Genomic DNA, 21389 nt, shown 5'->3' on the forward strand with positions numbered 1-21389 from the left:
CATTGAGGTAATGTCGTTCCATCTGATGGTTTTTGTTTCAAATTTATATTTTGATATTGTGTTTTGTTTACTAATATGTAATTGATGCTTGCGAAGGTTGTCAAGGCATCAATGACCAACTTCCAAAATGACTAAAATTTTATCCTACATAATTTACTAGGTTTCTGTACTACAAGAAACTCCCAATTATGAATTTGTTTGATCCTATGCATATTGGAAAGAATGTAACAGAGACATTATGAAAAATCTTGGATGGAAGGTGTGACAAAGACCAAATTGTCAAAACTTGTAGTGAGATTGAAGAATCCAACCATGCAATGAAAAATGGCATTCAATCAAATAAAAATGGAGACCAGATTGATACAAGTGCCCTTGGTTATTGTCAGAGTGGCAGAGCAATGCTATAAAAGAAGTCATAAAAAAATACGATTTCCCATTGGATTTGTTGTGAACATAAACAATCTCACATCAAAGAAAAGTGAATTTGGGCCAGGGTTGAAAACACACAATTGGCATACATTTATTAAGGTAATTCATTTTATTTTGTATTCACTATATATTTGTATACTGCATGTAGTTTTAATTGCATTCTTTTATAAAATATTGACAAGATCATTTTACAAATATTGTAGTATGTTCTACCTCTATCTCTACCACACCACTTCGCCAACAATGTCAAATAGGTTATATATGATTTTGGAAAATACATGAGGTGGTTTTCATCTAAAGAAATCAATAAAGAAGATATAAAATATTGGAAGAGTAAAATTCCTCTTCTTATGTGTGAAATGCAAAAGTGTCTACCTCCAAATTTTTCAATGCACAAGAACACTACCTCATACCAACTAGGTCAATGTGGATGGTTGAGAGGAACTTGAAATTTTTGAAAGGCTTGGTTTGACAAAGAGCACATCCAAAGAGTTCTATGGTGGAGGGATATATGGTATACTATACAATGGTGTACATTAGTGAATATCTTCCTAAGTTTGCAGCAAAGATCCATGTAGATCGTATTTGGGATCACAACTCAATTAACAAATTCAAAGGGGAGTACTTGATGGGAAAAGGTAGATTGAGGAAAGTGAGAGGTAAATCTAAGATGTTATTTTAGTTAATTAAATCTTATAAATCTTCAATATAAGTTATTTATAATTGGTGTATTTTTTTTGATACAGGTGGTTGAGAGTGGGATGCAATACATTTTTATATTGCGAACAATCTTGATTGGATGACGGTATGGATTGAACAATGTAAACAAAATGGCTGCTCATTAACATGGGAAGGTGTTTCTTTATTGGTTACAGAAGCTCATCGTAATGTAGATTCCAATGTTACGCCGATGGTAGTTGATCTAGTAAAGGGTTTAAGAGGTGGAGAGGTACATAGAAATTTATTAATGATCATAACTCGACGTATGTTTTGTATCAACTCACGATGCAAATAATTTACACACACTTCAAAAATTGTAGATCAAGCACCACAAAGCTATGTACTATCATGGCCACAAATTTTGCATAAAATAGTTGGATGACACAAAGAAAACTTGTGATTCTGGGATAACTACAGTTTTCAAGGTCACCAATATATCATCTAGAAATGACATACATCCTCAACAATCTCAAAATCAATACTATGGAATCTTGGATGATATAATTGAGTGTGACTTTAACTCCTTCAATATAGTTCTATTCGTCGTCAAATGGTACAAGTTATGACTAAATCAAAATGATCTAGATAGAATGGTTACTCAACATGATAATGGATTTACAATGATTAATACAAGGTCATTTGAGCTAGTTGGAGATGAGCCCTATGTTCTTCCAAGACAATGTGAGCAAGTGTTTTACTCAGAGGTTCCACATAAATAGGGTTGGTCATTTGTTGTTATACATGATCCAAGAGGAAGGTCAATAAAGTATAATGTTATGGAAGAAGAAGATATTGAAGATGATGAAGAAGTAGATGATGAAGATAAAGATGATGGTGATAATGATGATGATGATGATGGTGATGATGATGATGATGATGGTGATGATGACGATGGCGATTATGATGGCAATGATGGTGATGATGATGGTGATGATGATGGCAATAATGATGGTGATGATGGCGATGATGATGGCGATGATGATGGCGATGATGATGATGATGATGATGATGAGGATGAAGAAGAAGAAGATAATCAATGACATAATTGAAATGATCAATGAAATGATTGACATGATTTATTGCTTTCAATTGTAATGATTACATATTTATTGTGCTCAATTCTAATGATTACAACATATGTTATTTATAATTACCATGAATGTTTATATTGTGTTTGATTATCACCCTTTTTGCAAATAGGCAATTGACTACAAACATTGTCACCCCTTCTATTGACAATCTTGCATTCCATGTATAAGGTAAATTTGTTCATGTTTACGATGTTGCATATTGTTCATGTTTTCTTCTATGTTATTTGTAGCATACGCGTATCATGTAAATTTTAGCTAACTTAAGATAAATGATTAACATATGTAGGAAATTTGGTTACATATTTATTGTGTTCAATTCTAATGATTACAACATATATTATTTATAATTACCAATGTTTATATTGTGTCTAATTATCACCCTTTTTGCAAATAGGCAATTGACTACAGACATTGTCACCCCTTCTGTTGATGATCTTGCATTCCATATATAAGGTAAATTTGTTCATGTTGTCTTCTAAGTTATTTTTAGCATACATGTATCATGTAATTTTTAGGTAACTTAAGATAAATGACTAACATATGCAAGAAATTTGACCCCTTTGGCATGGATCGTGCATAGTGACATGGATCAACAGGTATAAGTTAATAAATAGACATAACTTTCTTATATTCTTCTTTTTTATCATTGAGCACATATGTTATAAATAGACATATTATATAATCATATAATGTATATATAGACAAAGAAGGTCTGTATAGAAATATAATTGTATAATCACTTTCAACTTACTACATTTTATATCTCTCACGTATAGACAAAGAAGAACTGCACGTATGAGTCACGACTTGATTATTCTATATATACTATTTAAATATTATCAAATTTCCATTTGATGGATTGCAGGACCCACCAAATAGGTACTTGTCAGATCTATCTACATTGAATGAGGGAAATGAGGAAATGGTAGATGAAAGCTCTACATGTACCACAACTAAAATAGGGAGATCAACTAGAGGTCAAAAGATTAGAAAAAAAATTGATAAACACATGCAATTTTTCTTTGCTAATGGGGGGTCATATTCTTATGATGATGAGACCAAAGGTGATATCAAGGTTCCCTTTTAGTACACACACATTGAGAAAGAATGGGTCCCCAATGAGCTACCTCCAATTAACATCGATTTTTGTGTCAATGAGAGGATATATCACATTGCACCATCCTCATCACATGGTTTGGGCCTATTTTTTATGGATGGGATAAAGGTATGTTACAAAAAAGTTGTCAAATTGTTCAAGTATGTCAATCCATGTTACAATTACAATGATTGGATGCGGATTGTTCAATAAAAAAAAAGTATGCATAGGTATGCACTATCAGCTAATTATATGCAATGGAAAAAAAATGATCAAAGTAAAAGATTTGCTATGTACATTGATGGGAGACAAAAAGAAAAAAGTAACATTGTAGGTTTTATAAATAGGATGAGACCTTCCTCAACTAGTAGGCAACCCAATTGCATATTTGAGGTGTGTGAGGGGAATGCAGTTTTTGTTTGTGCAATAAAATTAATAAGTGCAGGGGAAGAATTGCTAATAGATTACTATTTAAATCACATAGATACAAACAAAGTTACTATCATGAGGGTTGTAAGTATTATATACCATTTTGTTAATAAGTTTTTTTTTGTTGTCTATTGCTTTCAGTTAGCTAAAGTTTTTATGTTTAATCTTTGTGATAGGATGATATGGATCCCACACATGATAGAGGCCATGAGGATGCTACTCCCACCCATTATTTAGCAAGGGTAAACCTTATTGAAATTGTACAAATTAGATAGTTGAAAAATGTTATATTATTATGTTATTTTATTTATAATTTTTGAGTTTTTATGATAGTTTTACTGATATTACTCTCACAATTTGATGTTCAGAATAAGGGAAAAGCACTTGCAGTAAGTACAGAGCCAATAGCTACCCTTTCTGATAATGATATTGCAGAAAAACCTAATTTAACAATTATGTTGAAGAAAAAAATAAACAAATAAATTTAGAAAAAATGAGAATTTTGGATGAAGCAAATATTCCATTTGAGGAGATGATGAAGAGGCTATCTAATTTGAGAGCGCAAGCTCGTCGTTATGAAGTAAGCAGTAATGAATCTTTAGTTATAAAAAATGTTCAATAAAATTTTATATTTTATAATCTTTTATGTTGTGAAATAAAATATGTAATATGTGTTCTTGTTACAGGATTTTTTGGCAACTGATCTAGAACTTGGTCAAGGACAACATGGTGAGGCCGCTATTAGCAGAGCTTTGACTGCCACTGGTACAATAATCTTTTAGTTGACAAGTTACAAGGAATTTTTTATTTTGAACATTCAAAAACTTCTTAAGTTAAATCTTACTTTTATTATTTCAGAATGTCTTTGCTAACAATGTATTGTTCAGGTCATCAAGTGTAGGAGACTCCTACGAGGTTGATGGACATCCATACGAGATTTTTGACTGTAATGTCAACACAAGGGGATGCCCAGCTGGTAAATCCTTGTTTTTCTATATTTGGTTTTGTGTTAATTATGAGTTGATAAATTGTACTTTTATCTTGGGTACATGACATAGTGGATTATTATTTTACTAGTAAGAGATGCACCATCTACTATGATAGATATAGATCACAATGCATGTATTGGTGATAATTCATCATCATTTCCTAGAGCTACCCATGTTTCTAGCACGGGAGCTATGCAGGCGTTGTTGTTGATTGACAATGATGAATCAATGCCTTTAAAATGTCCTAAGATTCTAGGTAATTTAAACAATTATTTTTATATTGTAATATGCATTTACCTATTCATAAGAAGCTTTATGACCTCACACTGCAAACATTTGGGCCCACCATACGTACAAGGTGGAACATCATAAGTGAACTAATTTTATCCCCCTATTTTTTTTTCATATCATTAATTGGTGCAGCATTTTTCCTTTCATTCGGGTATTTTCTTTTAATAGCTATATCTAACAATTTTGTGTTTTTTCTTAAAAGGTGGAACTTTCAAGATAAAAAATTAAAAGATCAACTCATCAAAGATTTAGAGCATGAGTTTGGTATTAATATTTTTGATCATAAGAAAATGTTACAAAAAGCTTGCAAACATCTTAAGGTTGTGAGGGACTCATATAGAAAGAGTCTTGTCCTAAACCCAAAGTACAAGAATCCTCCCTTTATTACAGTGAGGGAATGGAATGAGTTCATTTTGGATGCAAAGGAGAAAGAGGATGGTCGAAGAGAAATTACACCAGCAAATGCGAGAAGGTATGCAATAGTATTAACTACTAGTACATTAATATAATAATGCACTAATTAGTACTGATATTTATATCTATATCATCTAACATATTTCAAACTTTTCATAGGTTGTAGGACACATTAAAGGAAACAAAGGCTAGGCTAGAAAAGGTTGGGCAGCACAAACTTGGCTCTAGGGGATATTCTAAAATCAAAGCATGAGTTGTAAGTAGCAGTAAATTAATTGCAAAGAAAAATTATTTATAAAATGCAAATAATTTTGTTAATTAATAAAAAAATTTAGGGCACTGATTTTAATCTAGAGGCCACAGAAGAACACAAAAGAATTGCCTTCAAGCAGGGCTATGTAGCCATGGCTAAACGCCTATGGCAAGCTTCCACTGCCCCAATTGAATAGACTCTTGCATCATGTGCATAGGTAAATATGCCAAAAAATATATTAGAAATTGAATACTTGAGCAATAATCTATTTGATAATAATGTGCATGACATTGCAATGCAACCTGTTAATCGTGACACAGATCATATGCCGCATCATGAAGCCCCTGATGTGCATCGTACAGTCCATGGAGGTGCTCATTTTCTATTTAAAACTAATTATGTAATTATTAATACAATTTAACATCTTTAATTGAACTTGGTGTAACCTTTTTGTGTATATTTTAGAGGATATAGAATCATGTCGTGCTGAACAAGTGCCAGAGGATGTTCAAATTGATAAGTTGGTAGATCATGTCGCACATTCAGGTAAAGAAAATCTATGTTTTGTTCTTTTAAATTAATTTTTTAATTTATAGTTCTTTTACTTAAATAAAAACTCGTGATTCACTAATATAAAATGGTGTGAATTTAACTCATGAAGTACTTGTTATTGCAACGGACCCCCCTTTGGTGTAGCAGCCTCATGTTCCTCAAGAGATGAGGAGGAGACATGCATTGCAATTAGAACCAGTAGAGGAGGGGGATGACGAGGACATTGATATTCCTCTTAGAAATTTCACGAAAAAAGAAGAAGCAAGAAAGCCAAAAAGAAATGATTGTTGTGTGTTAATGAATTTTATGTGTTAATGAATGTTATCATGTGATTATAATGATTGAATGTTATATTTCAAAAATGGATGAATGAATGAATGTTATTAAATGTTAATGGGGAATTTAGAGTGATTTTGGGGGGGGGGAGGGGCCAAATGAGCTTCCACCTTCACGTGGTTGGCCTTGTTTAGTAGAGAATATTAAACTATTCTCGAAACCAAGTGAAGCTCAAACTTTAAAGATAAGCTTATAGTGAATAGTGATAACCAATTAGCAAGTCCAAATGAAGTTCTTCATTACAGGTACCTTTTTAGTTTTTAAATCACAATGTCATGTTTTAATATTGTGTAGTTTTTTTCTTAAGTCAAAGTATTCTTTTACTATAAGAACATAATTTATGACCATTTTAGTAACTATTCTAATATCACTTTATGAAAAATCCTATTTTGGAAAAGATGGCAATAAGTGGTGCTATCTATTCCTTGGGAGATTGGATTGCATAGGTTTGTCTCTCAAAATCATTTGCATGTGGTAGGAATGCATACTTACAACCATTTCATTCTACGTTTAAAAACATTGATGACACTCTAGACACAAAATAATGCTCATTCTATTGACTTGACAGTGCTATGAAAGAAGACCAATTTTTGAATTTGAATGAACTTGGATGTTTAGATTTGGTCTCCTTGGATTTAGTCTTCATGGTTCTTTGTCTCATTATTAGTATCATCCTGGTAAGGTAACACCTTTGCCTTCCTTCTTAGTCTCTTACAGTTCATACTTGTTTAATTTGAATAATTTTTGAGTTCCTTACAAAAAGGGTATGACAAACAAATATGGTTAAATAGGCTTTGTTTCCTTTACTTGAACTTGATGTTATGTTTTATCATTTGTAATTTTATTATTTTGATGTTGAACTTGAAGCATATGATGATATGATGGTATGATCATGATGCTATGGTTACAAGTTTATGGTGTTTTTGTTGTTTATATGATATTATGTGGCATTCTAATCTAGATTCAGGCTTATAGCCTATATCCACTCATAATGTTTCTCCAAATCATCCCTTTGTTGCTACATCTTTGCTATCAATTTGTCTGCCATCTTCTATTATGGAGATAAGTAAGATCAAGGTTCATGAACTTCTAGAGCTTACTTTCTCCATGTGGACCTTGTGTGAGTAGACATGCAAAATTTGAAGAAGGATTTAGATGAGCTATAATCTAAACCAATGCCAATCTAAAGTAGATATTTGGCTATGATATTGTGACAACCAAAACTCCTTGGTACAAGTGCTGTTGTCACTGTACCACTCCAAAACATGTAGAAATACTACTAACACACCTTTTGGACCATAGTTGATATCAATGACAAGTTTGAAATTAATGACAACCCAACATACATATTTGCATCAATAACCCCCTTCGTCATTTATGAAAACACTTGCGAACTCTTCACAATGTCATATACCCCCCCCCCCCTTGATATCAAGGACAAAGGGTGTCCTCTAAAATACTGTATGGACTTTGTGTTGCCATACATTACTCCCTGTAATATGAAAAGTCATATCTATAACTAGACCCACATATCCTTCTTTGCAATTCATGACTTCAATATTTACATTAGCTTCCTCTATCCCTATGGATTCCCCCTTAGGGAATGCACCAAAAATAAATGCAATAGAAATCAAAACTATATTCCTCATTTGCCAGTGTATATATAGATCCAAAAATGTCTTACCACCAAAGTTGAGTCTTATATGTCAGGTAATATGCCATTATACTATATCTTCAACAATCCAAAAGTAGATTCTAATGAGGAAATGGTTAAAGATAGAATCCTATTCTAACATTAAATTGCAAGAAAAGATATTTTGCAATATCAACATTAACTATTTTTTGCATTTCCTTCTCAATCTATTATGCGCCTTTTGAAACCTAAGATAAAGTCACCATCATTTGATCAATTGCTTCCCTTAATAGAAGAAATTCTTTCTTAATTTGATTTGTTTTCTCTTGTAATATATCTAGTAGAGAATGAAGTTGACTAGTCTGCAATAGGAGAGATGCCATTGTCTTCCTCTAAATCATGTGTCCATTAGCAAAATATGGGTTTCAATTGAGTCCATTTGTGCTTTAATGTGCTTGGTAGAGTCTTTCCATTTCAAACTATACTTGAATAGGTTTGTAGTATTCTTGACACACACTCTAAGCTTCTTTAGATTTTCTTTCAGCATGGTATGAGCATTAGTGCACTTGTTACATCTCTTAACTTTCCCTTTATCATTCATTCTCATTATGACCTCTTATGCTTTTTGTTAAAGGTGTGAAAAGTGATCTTTGAATGAGTCTATCAGTAGTTTCATTTACTATTCCAGGGAAAAAGATGCATCAATATGAATGTGAGGCATCATGAATAATCTTCACCACATCATCAATCAGAATTTTTTTCTTCAACAATTCCTTTTCTTACCTCTTGAGTTTGAGGAGCTGGTTTGCATCATTCAAGGTCTGCTTTAGAATCACATTTATTGTTTTAACAAAATTTACAAGGATAGCACCTATTGTTTTGTATAGGTTACAAGGTTGATATATACCAATTCTGGTGTTGCTCTTTTAGCATTTGTATCAAATGTACTCCATAAACTATGGAAATGGCCATGGAATGAGCTGAATCCATCTGGAAAGGTGATGCTCTTAATTTGGAAAGAATTTCTATGTGCTTCTTAGAAAATTGTCTTTTAAGTGACTAAGACAGTGATCTTCTCTACAGTCTACTGCTAATCTTCAACTGCAAATGTGGTAACTAGCTAGTGGGATTGTGATGACTAATGATATCAGTTCTACAAATCCAAAAGAAGTTGATGCTTGCATAGAATTGTCTAAGAATGATTCCTATGTAATGTTTGCCTTTGGTGGAAAGGTCTCCTTATTTAATATGATGACATTCAAGGTGCATCTTTTGAAAATATGTTCCTCTTCAACATGACTGCTGAGTTGGTCAATTTAGAAGTTATATTCTTACTTGGGTTCCTTATCAAGTTTTTTGTTTCCTTTTTTCAGCCAAAGTTTTGAGAAAATATTCTGTGTCATGCTTGCTAATGAGTGTTTATAGCAAGTTATGACTACCTTCATGGCACCTCCTCCCGCAGGTACTTTTCTGGCTTTTCACCCTCAGGATAATAACATCATTTCAATTAGGATGAAAGATTCAACAATCTAGATATTCAATGTCTGAGTAGATGAGGTGTGATCAATGAGTCTCTTTCTTGCTCACTCATTTAGTGCATCATTAAAAATGGCGACTTCTAACTTGTGTCTTTTCAAAAATTGGTTAAACTAACCAGGCAAAAATGAAGCTTAAAGGCCACCAAAAGAAAATTATAGGCTTGGCATTTTCACACACTTTGAATGTATTGGTATCTTCTGGGGTTGATGCCCAGGTTTGTCTTCTTTTTGTATATCCATTGCCATCTCATTTTGTACATTCACATGTTTATAGATTAAAATTAGTAAATTTTTAGCCAATGTTTTTGTAGCTCTGTTTCTGGAGCATTGATAGATGGGAGAAGCGAAAGTCAAAATTTTTACAAGTGCAGACAGGAAGATCATCACCACCGGTTGGGGATACAAGAGTATAGTTCCATAATGATCAAGTTCACTTTTTGGTTGTTCACGAGAGCTAGCTTGCTATTTATGATGCTTCTAAGTTTGAGTGTTTGCATTGTGTAAGTCTTTATCAGCAATTTAGAATTGAAATTTAGTAAGTGATAATGATATAAGCTACCTTCTCTATATGAGTGTAAACTAATATCACATTTGTTTGTACTATAGTGGACACCTCATGATTCTCTATCTGCTCCCATTTCAAGTGTGGTATATTCATGCAATAGCCTTCTCATAATTGCAGGCTACTGTGATGGTGTTGTTGGAGTATTTGATGCAGAGAACTTGAGGCCATGCTATCATATTACACCTTCTGCATATTCAGCTTCAGGCATGAATAGGTAAGTTGGCCTAGGGAGGAAAAAGTTATGTTATGTATGGATAAATGGATCCCCAAGTATTTTATGATTTAATTCAAAATGTATCCTTTGATTATTCATGCAATGTCTATCCTCTAGTAATTACATCACACCCATCTGACTCAAATTAGTTCACTTTTGGAATGACTGACGGAGGATTTTATGTCATTGAGCCTTCAAAATCAGAAGGAAAGTGGGGTGTGGGACCTAGATCAAATCCAACATTAAGAAATCAAGGTTTAGAACCAGCTCCAAGGTAGTTCATCATATTAGAACACGACAAATGGTGCCTTGTACTACCTTTTTATGTTTACCACTTACCTATCTACAACTCCACAATTGATATTGATAGTCTCTTGCCCTCACCGTGCTCCTTTCGATATATCAGTCTTGTAACCTATATATAAATATATAAATAAATAAATAAATAAATAAATAAATAAATATATATATATATATATATATATATATATATATATATATATATATATATATATATATATATATATATATTCAAGAGCATGGTGCTTCTTTGTGCATAAGTTTGAGCTTTTAGAGAAAATCATTCACTTATGAACATTCCATCAAAGATGATGTATACTGAGGATATGGCTTTTCTAGCTATTAAGTGGAAGTTTTACATTCAAATAACTTTACTTTTATTGATGCAACTGAACTATGAGTGCCTTTTGTGTTCTTGAAAAATGGTAATCTTTCAACTTTTGTGAAGCCATTATGGATGCAAATGAACTACAACTGGTGAGGTGTCAATTTTAAGGCAATTTTTGTTTCTATAGTACAGTTCAATTGCTAGAAATATTTCATCTAGAGGTGTCAATTGATAGATTGTTAATTTTCATGTCATTTTCTACTTTGGTTGGGTAGTTCTCCTTGCATTTGTAAATCTTGATGCAGTCTTTAGCCTAATGATAGTTTGGTATTGCATCCAGGGTGATAACATAGTTGAGTTAAAATTTTGCATTAAAGAAAACATCAAGGGATAATATTTGGATTGTGGATATTTGTAAATTATGTTGGTTTTAGACATAGTTAGATCCTAAGTTACTATGTTCCAAACTTGGTGGTAGGAAAGAGCTAATAGGCTCAGGGATTGATTGCATTTTAATATTATGTCCTGGATGCTCTTGCCAAGGAATTGATCAAGAAGCAGCCAAATAAGGGGTTGTAGTTATATATGCACTCTTATAATGATGTGATTGGGACTGTAAGTTTTTTTGTCACATTTATTTTTTTGAAAAATAGAGATTAGTTAGTGTTATTGGCTTTCATTCCTAATAAATAATTCTTTCCTAATTTTATTTTTCCCTACAGTCTTCACAAGCAATGGTGTCTCAAGAACCAAAATTTAGATAGGCTGTGCCAATTATTACAAAGGCTTTGCTCTCATAGAAGCCTTCTAAACTGTACAAACTTTGATTCTAAAGCATAATTTCTTGGTGGAGACTTAGGATATCGTGCACATTTCTTCCTCCTTCCCATTGTTTTTATGAAATAAATCATGTGATGAACGAAATAATGGTGTGGAGGTAGAAATGTGCACGATACCTTGAGTCTCATGCACTGAGCAATTATGCTTTAGAATCAAATTTTGTGCAGTTTAGAAGGCTCTTATGAGAGCAAAGCTTTTCCAATAATTGGCACAACCCGTCTAAATTTCTACCAAGTGTTGGTCTCAATTTCACCGAACATGTCTTCCCTTTGTCGTCGAATGTATGGTACCACCATAGAAAATTAAGGGGTCTTGGTCACAATTTCAATGATTGTTGGTCAATTTTCCTGTCCGTGGTATGGCACCACTATAGAAGATTGAAGGGATCTTGGTCACAATTTTGACGCTAGTTGGTCATTTTTGCCATTAAAGGTTTGGCTTCACCGTCAAAAAAGTCAAAGAGTGTTCATCAAAATTTTGACCAGCGATGGACACAAATGAGGAAATAAGCTTTCAAGTTGGACTAAGGAAATTGACAAACCTCTCATCGGTAAGTCGACCTTTTTAAAGTCAAAATTTTAGCACATAATGACTGTGATGAAAAATTGATGAAAAAAGATCGATGATATGTTTAGTCATCTATTCGACCAACTCTGGTCGAAATTGTGACCTTTTCTCGTCAAAATTTAGGGCTAAATTTACTAGTGTCCAAATTCATCAAGTGACGTGAATTCATGATTTTGACCCTTGAGTTTGATCTAAGACTCTATCCTTTGTAATGAGATTTCATATTTAGTTTTGTGGGTCTATTGTGATTTTTAGTTATAATTAAATCAAATAAAATATTATTAAATGATTTAATTTAATGAAAATTTTATAAAGAAAAATCAATATTTAGTTATATTTAATTAATTAAGAAATTAATTAAATTTAAAAGATTTAATTAAAGTTCTAATTTTGGCTCAATTATATTTATTTAATTTAATAATAATTTATTTAGGAGTCTCATTTTTAAAGTAAACTCTAAATATTATTATTGGTTAAATTAATAAATAATTTATTAAAGACATCTTGTGATTTAATGAAAGAGAGCAAATTAATTTAGTAAAGTTTATTTTTATTAGAATGCAAAAGGTTGCAGATAAAATTAAAATATAATAAAATAATAAATAAAAAGGTTTCATGTGATTGCAAAATCGAAACCCTAAGAGGGAGAAAAATTCTTTATTAAGAAATTAGAGCTCATTTCTTCACACATAGGTTTGGAGGAGCTAATTTTTGAAAGGAAGGAAATTTTCTTGTGAACTTTGAGCATTCGATTAGTTAGCATTAGATCCAAGTAGGATCTTGTTGAATTTTGCGTAGTAATTCCTCTTTTGAATTATTTGTTTTCTCCATGTTTATTGTGGATCTATATTTAGAATTCAATTGGGTTGAAACCCTTGTTTGTGAATTTATTCTCTTCATTTTTGAAACATCTGTAAATGAATTGAAGATTGGAAAACCCTTGTTTGGTAAATTTTAGAGATTAAAAAATTGATTGATTAACTTCAGCATAGGCTTTTCAAAAGAAAATTAGTTTTATTTACTAGATTTAACTATTTAAATTTTGTTGCCCTATCAGATCTAGATTGTAAATTTAAAAAAAAAAAAAAAAATGAATATAATTACCACAGTGATTGGTAATTATTGTGATAATCATTAAAATATATAATAGTTTAAATTTTTTTGAGAAGGGTTTATAGGGGGGAATTAAAATTGATTTGGATTTTATATTTAAAAAAATTGAAATATTTTAAGTGGGAGGCGGGCCACCATCCCCACCTCCCATCCTCCCTTTCTCCATGTTGTAGCTCTCTTTTAAGGGACTGTGTGCGACAGTCCTGCTGCCATAGCAGTAGGTACTACTAATGCAGTACTCTACTGCTAAGTCAACAGGGTTGTCATGGTAGCGGTACAACCTATGGGCTTTAAAACACTAAAAAGGTAGTTTTAATTTATTTATTTGTGTTTATTAATTTTTTATAATATAATATTAATAATTATTAAATACTTTGTTCATTATTAAATGTTATTAATAGTTTTTCATAATATATATTATATTATTAAATTTAGTAAGTATGGTTATTAGGAAGTTAGTATTATTTTATTGATAATTTAATAAGTTATTATTTTAATAATTTAATAATTGTTATTTAATTTTAATAAAAATTACTAAAAAGATTGGTTATAAGATTATCCTTAAAATTCAAAAAGATAATAATATATTTATTTAGATAATTTTAATGGAGATTGGTGTTATTAAATTGATAGTTTATTTTTATATAAAAATGGGGCTTTATATTTAGACAACTTTTAATGGATTATTGAGTCTCTTGAGGTTCTTGTGGACTCAAATTTTTTGTCAGACATGACTCTATGAAAATGAAAAGTGAAACCCTATCTGTATATCAAACCTTTGTGTTTTGAAAACCTAATGAATTATGAAAACAATTGTTAAAACTCTGATGAGATGTATGTTGTATTTCATGTTGGGGTTTGGGTTTGACCTAGTATGTTGACCAGTTGGGATGTTTACCAAAGCTTGGGGGTTTTGTTCTATGATGATGTTATGGTTATATTTTGGTCATGATCTACTATACCCAACCATGGTGATGTATTCATGTATGTCTATGATGAATTTTGATCAGTTGCTTGTTAATGCTTTCCAGTTGCTTGTGTAGAATTGAGGTGAATGGTGTATTATTCATGTTGTAAGCTTTGAGTTTTTTATTAGTTATCTTCTGGTGCTTTCTAGTTTCTTGTATAGGACTGAGGTGATTATTATGATTGGTCATTAAGTTCTTTCCAGTTGCTTGTAAAGAACTGAGGTGATTAGTGTGTTTTATCTATAGGTGCTTCCCATTTTCTTGTAAAGGACTGGGGTGAAAATTGTGATTTTATGAGTTGTACTTTTCATGAGCTTAGGGTAGGTAATCTATGTGTACATTGGGAAGTGGCTTGTAATGGAGGCCAAAGCCCTGAAGAGGCTACTTGGGTAACCCATTGTAAGTTGTTTTAGTAAGTGATAAAATTTCATTAAATGAGAGTAAAATGAATTAATAAGAGTCAATGTTTTTCCTCGCCCATTCCTTGAGTGCTAGTATAGGCTAGGATGGGAGTAGAGAGGGTGCTTGGTTGAGACCTTGCCTTGTTAGTAAGCCTTGTATGTACAAAAGGATATTGATACGGCATAGAGACACTAGGGGGCCAAATTCTAGAGAAGCTGCCAAGGTAACCTTAGAGTTGGCTCATGCAATGACACTTTCCCACTTGCATAGTATATTTCCTATGTATCTTTGTTGCCTCTGGGATTAGATGATATATGTGTCTTGGTATCTTTGAGAAATATTGCTATTAGGATTTCTTTGACCTAGATGTTGGTTATGACTTGTGGATTGATATATGTATGGGACTTGAGACTATCTCCTCAACATGGTGAGAGTGGATCATTTAGGTTCCATGAGGTCAGGTGGTAGTGTTTTTTCTTATACCATTGAGATCCGACAGTTGGATGCCATTGTTAGATGTACCTATGCAGTTGTTCCTTTCTTTTCAATCTTGTATTTATGTTGGAAAACTATATTATATTGTACTATATTTGATTATCAGAGATCTTATGAGATGATGTATTTTATTCCTGATGTATATTCTTTGAGCTTTTCATACCCTATGACTTGTACAATGGATGATTATGCATTTTGGTTATGCTAAGTGACATCATATATAATTGTATATTATTTAATTGAATTTTCTCTTATGGTTATTCCATGATGTGGATTTTTGTTATGTGTTAGATTTAATATTAACAAACTTATAAATATGATTCAATGTCATGGAACCCTTAAGAGATGTAATATGTTTTGGATGGTTGTATGTATGTGAGTTATTGCTTCCGCCATGTTATCTATTGATGTTATTAATGTTGATGTAAATAAGTATTTACTATTTACACTTTACTTAAGTTTACTTAGGTTAATGCATTATTTTATTATTTCTTAGGTGAGACATTTAGGAGTTTGTGTATTTTTATGAGTTGTCATGTTGACAACACTGAAGTAAGCAACTCTAGTTCAGCACATGGTGTCTATAACACTAGAGTTTGTATAATTAATTGAGTTGTCATATAGGCAACACAATTATTTGCATGGTGTCTACAACATAATTTTGTGTGCTACACCTTTGTAGGCTTATCCTCTCATCATCATACTTACTCCTGTACTTAATGGAGGATAACCCACACCTGGTGGATATGTGCTTGGTTGTATGACTTATCATGTTGCTAACCCCTAGGCATTCTAGAAGCATTCCAGAGGCCTTTATATATAGGAACTCCTAGTGCACTTTCATATTGAATATCATATCATATCATTATTCTGATCATACTCTTTTGGTCTACTGTTGTGCTTGTGCTTGAGTTCCTTGGTCTTGGGTGAATTTTTTCCTAAGGAAAATTCTTACATGGTATCAGAGCTATACCAAATTCTTACATGGTATCAGAGTTATACCAAATTCTTACATGTTATCAGAGCTTGGGGAGATTCTCTTCACATAGCCATTCCAGACCATTCTTGCTTTAGCACCTCGACTCAGATCTAGAGAATCCATAGATATTGGGAGTATCTAGAGCCAAAGGACCTCACCATTGCATCCAAAACATTGATTCGATGAAAATTGACTATAAATTTTCCTATATTGGGCTACAATCAAAATTGAGGCAAATTTTTTTTTTAACTGGCACCTGAAGGCCCCAATTTGCAAATCTAGTATGATCTATTAAATCAGCACAATTATTTTGTTCAGATAATTATTTTTGAATTCTACATTTTTGAATTTTTTTTTTGGCTACTAAGGCCTACAAAGAAATTCTTTTTGTAGGAATCGGGTGGTGAAACCCCGACCCCTGCAAGAGGAATATCCTTCAATTGACTGAATATTCAATCAGAATATTTACTTCATAATCCAATAGCTTCAACAATTATTGAAGATTGCGTTCAAATTTTAGTGGCCAAATTTTGCTAACACTCAGTAGTTTATTTACAAACATGATGACTACATAAGCCAACTGCCAACAATACCATCTGGCGAAGAGGATTCCACATATAATCCAGTGACCATGCTTTTGTTTACTCCCCAGTGTGCAACCTCCTTAAACAACTACATTTTTCCTCTAACAATGCATGTGGGACTAAAAATATTCCCCTTGCCGAGTTTTCCAACCGGTTGTCCTTCCTCAAACTAGTGTTGACATTGTTTCATGGTAACCCTATGCTTTCCCTCGTGTGGCAAAAACCACTCCTTCCACACTAGACATGCGGCTATGTCATGCTTGACAAAGATGCCAGCTCTGCTACCCTTTTCCACATTAGCACCCTTTAGCCAAACACGTCGATCATCGTACATCTGACTCGACAGACAAACGTGAGCTCCATACTTTGACATGCAGACCTTGCCATACACCACATGAGCTGCACACGTCAATTTTGTAGGTTTACCACATGTTCTATCTGTACAGCTAGTCAGCTACCATGTCATCCTAGGGTGCAATTTTTCGCTAATGTTAGATAGGCACTATCTTAAATTTGACGGCCATTTGACCATCATTTCTAGGAAAATTTGAACTATTGTGATGGTTGTTTGACCATCAAATTTAACCTCATTTTTTTTGGATCAAATCCCTCTCTAGATTTAGTTTTGATTTGACAGTCCAACTTTGGGAGGCCATAACTTAGTCATCCAAACTCCAAATCAGGTGTAACTTTTTTTGATTTTGGCTAGAATTTCCTAAATTTAAGTTACCAAAATTAACACCACATAACTATGCTACATGGTCCATTAAAATGTGATGTCAATTAATGCATAATGAAGTTTCTCAATATGCAGATGGTATCCTTCCTAAACCAACAGGTGATTAAGTATCGAAAAGTGATATTAATGCTTGGGAATCAGCAAATAGGAAAGCCCTAGGTGATATTCAATTGGGGGTTGAAGAAAAAATCCTCCATCAGATCGAGAAGTATAAGACATCCAAGGATGCTTGGTATGCCCTCAAAAACTTGTATGGTAAAGTGTCTGAGCAGGATGTTTACAAAATTGAAGATGAGGTTGTCTCACTAGAACCTAAGACATTTGATTCTATACAAGATTTTATCATAAAGGTGAATGAATTAAGAAAAAAGCTTGATGATAGTGGTAGTCCTATTAAAGATGATAGTTTAATCTATCTTATTCATAATAAGTTGCCATTTAAGTACTCCACATTGTGTTTCTTCTTACAACACCACAAAGACTACATTAGGGGCTACCTATTAGAAAGTCTCTTTTGATCATTATGCTCAACTATTGGATGATGAAGAAAAGAAGTTGCAATCAATAGGGATTCTCAATTTGCCCAAGTCTAAGGCATTGGTGGCCAATAATGAGGGTTCTCAAAATTTAGTTGCTCAAACTTTAGATAAAGGAATGGGCAAGAAAAAAGAAGTGGAAAAATAACACACAAGAGGATATAGAAAAGGTAACACCATCATCAAATTAACAAGGAAAGTCTTCCTGGAATTCAAACAAGAAGGGAGAAACTAATAAAGAGAAGAAAAAGTGGGCCTATTGCAAGAACTTGGGTCATGATGAACATGAGTGTTATCATAAAAATATTGATGAGTTGACGACTGTCATGAAGAAGCACAATGTTCCACTGTTTAATGCTTATAAGGAGAAAGGATCTTCATCTTTAGATTCAAAAGGCAAAGGGAAAGCACTTATGGAAAACTCAAGTTCTTCAGTGGAATGGATTCTTGACTCAGGTGCCTCATATCATACAGGTTCTTCAAAAGGAGACTTTTCTTCATTGAAGTAGTCTAAGGTACCACACATCATTGTAGGAGATAATATAAAAATGGAAGTTGAAGGGAAAGGACATGTGGAGATGGAAAATGGAGAGTTCAAAGATGTTCTCTATGTTCCTAACCTAAGTTCTAATGTCCTCTCAATTTACCAAATTGCTCACTATAGATATGGCAATAAAGTTGAGTTCCTTCTAGATTTAGTAGTGGTGTACAATCTACAATCTCAAAGATGATTCATTGGTTATAGTCGGGAAAGTTAATCATGACACAAGGTTGTATTCTTTCTCCCACTTTGTGCCTAAGTCTCCTTTACATGCCTTGTTAACTCAATCCAATTCACAAAGTACATTATGGCATGAGTGGTATGGCCATCTTGCCTTCCACTGTCTTCATCAACTTTTCTCAAACAATATATTCAGATCTACCTACAATTAGCTTTTCCCAAGGTGAATGTTCAACATGTTTAGTGGATATGCATCTAGAGGAGAAGTTTGATAAATGGAAGTCTTCAAGAGCACCAGTTGTTCTTCAGTTGGTTTACATGGTACTAGCAAGTCCTTTCATAGTGACATTAGTCAGCCAAGGTTTCTATATCCTCTCTTTCATTGATGACTTTTCATGCTACACATGGGTCTACTTTCTTCATCACAAAAATGAAGTGTTGGATAAGTTTCTAGCCTTCAAGAATCATGTTGAACAACAATCAAGGAAAGCCATCAAAGTTCTTCAGATGGATAATGAAAGTAGATATGTGAACACAAGACTTAAAGACTTTTGCAAAGTTGAGGGTATTGATCTTTAGAATCCACTAGCATTTAGTCTGCACAAGACAAATATTGTAGCATTGAGGTTACGAACTCTTAAGTCAATGGCAAGTTGCATGATACAACACAAGTCTCTAGATCCTATACTTGAAGTTGAAGCTATAAGAAGTTCCAATCACATACTTATTAGGTCTCCTCATAATGAATTATATGGAAAGACTCCTTTTGAGGCATGGTGTGGTAGAAAACTAGTTGTCGAACACTTCAGAGACTTCGGTTGTCCAACATGGGCAAACATATCTTCCAAGGGATACAATGCACCACCACCTAGGCCTTGTACTTTCATCAGCTATGAAGATGGTGTTAAGGCATATAGACTTATGGATCTTGAGACTCATGAGATCTTTATAGAGAGGAATGTTCACTTTGAGGAAAGTTCACCCAGCTTGTCCTCTAATCCTCTCTGCACTTCATACATTATGGAAACTGATAGTGACACTAGCGATAGTGATTCAATAGACTCAGATATGTGGGATCCTATTGACAAGTATAGGGAGAGGTCACATCATTAGCACATTCCACATGCATATATAGCCACAGTGATAGGTCCAAGACAACAAGGTACACCTAGTCTTCTAATTCCAGCATCAGTGGATGACTTCTTAATAGATATTTCAAGTTTTTTCGTGGAGTCACACATAGCAGATTTGGGAGACATCATTGATAATATACATCTTCTCTTTGATGAAGAAGATCCTTCTTCAGTTGTTGCAAGGGCTCACTTTGACCCTCTTGTCCATTCTCTACATGATTAGTCTACATAGGTTGATATGATTGTGGATCCTTATGTACAAAAATTGTAGGAGGTCTCTTTATCATTTGAGGAGACAATTAATTCTTTGGGACATGTTCTACATCCATCCTTGCTAGATCCAACATTGTTCTTTTTAGCAGCATTGGAAGGGGCGAAAGTCAATATCAACATAGGGATAGTTGAGCAAGTTTTAGAGGCATCATTGATCATTGGGATTCTTTGTACACATAGGGGAAACATCTCATATGTACCTATGATATTGTTTCTTCCAAAGGGGAGGAACATTATTCAATAGTCTTGGATCAACTTCTACATTTGGAGGGGGGACTACCTTGTCTCCTTTCTTCTTGTCTCTTTTATGGGGGACCTTTTCCTCTGTTGGGATTATGTTCTTCTCATACTTCTCTATTGTATATACTTGATGTATGTCATAATGGGGGGATCTTGATTACTCCATCCATCCATGCATCTTGTTTTTTCATCTCTCTTTTTGGGGGATGGGTTTTCCCATGAGGTTTTCCCTCTTTCTTTTCTTTATGAGAGATTGCATTGCATTATGTACTTGGGTATCTATCATGGCCTACTAGTTGGGACCCATCTTGCATTTCATCCTAGCTTTCATAAGCTTAAGTGCATTCCCCTAAGTTGCACTTAAGGGAGGGTGTTGGTGTAAATAAGTATTTACTATTTACAATTTACTTAGGTTTACTTAGGTTAATGCATAATTTTATTATTTCTTAGGTGAGACACTTAGGAGTTTGCATACTTTTATGACTTGTCATGTTGACAAAACTGGAATAAGCAACTCTAGGTTAGAACATGGTGTCTACAACACTAGAGTTTGCATAATTAACTGAGTTATCATGTAGAGAACATAGTTATTCACACTCCTATTTTAGCACATGGTATCTA

At 33.3% G+C, this 21389-nt stretch overlaps 1 pseudogene; it reads left to right on the forward strand.

Moving 5' to 3' along the window:
• The window catches only part of LOC149557113 (protein TOPLESS-RELATED PROTEIN 2-like), a 130597-nt pseudogene that overhangs the window by 24151 nt on the left and 85057 nt on the right, over positions 1-21389 (forward strand).

Source organism: Cupressus sempervirens, chromosome 5 (genome assembly GCF_028749045.1).
Source record: "Cupressus sempervirens isolate cs-2001-9-10 chromosome 5, ASM2874904v1, whole genome shotgun sequence".
In the NCBI taxonomy this organism is placed as follows: domain Eukaryota; kingdom Viridiplantae; phylum Streptophyta; class Pinopsida; order Cupressales; family Cupressaceae; genus Cupressus; species Cupressus sempervirens.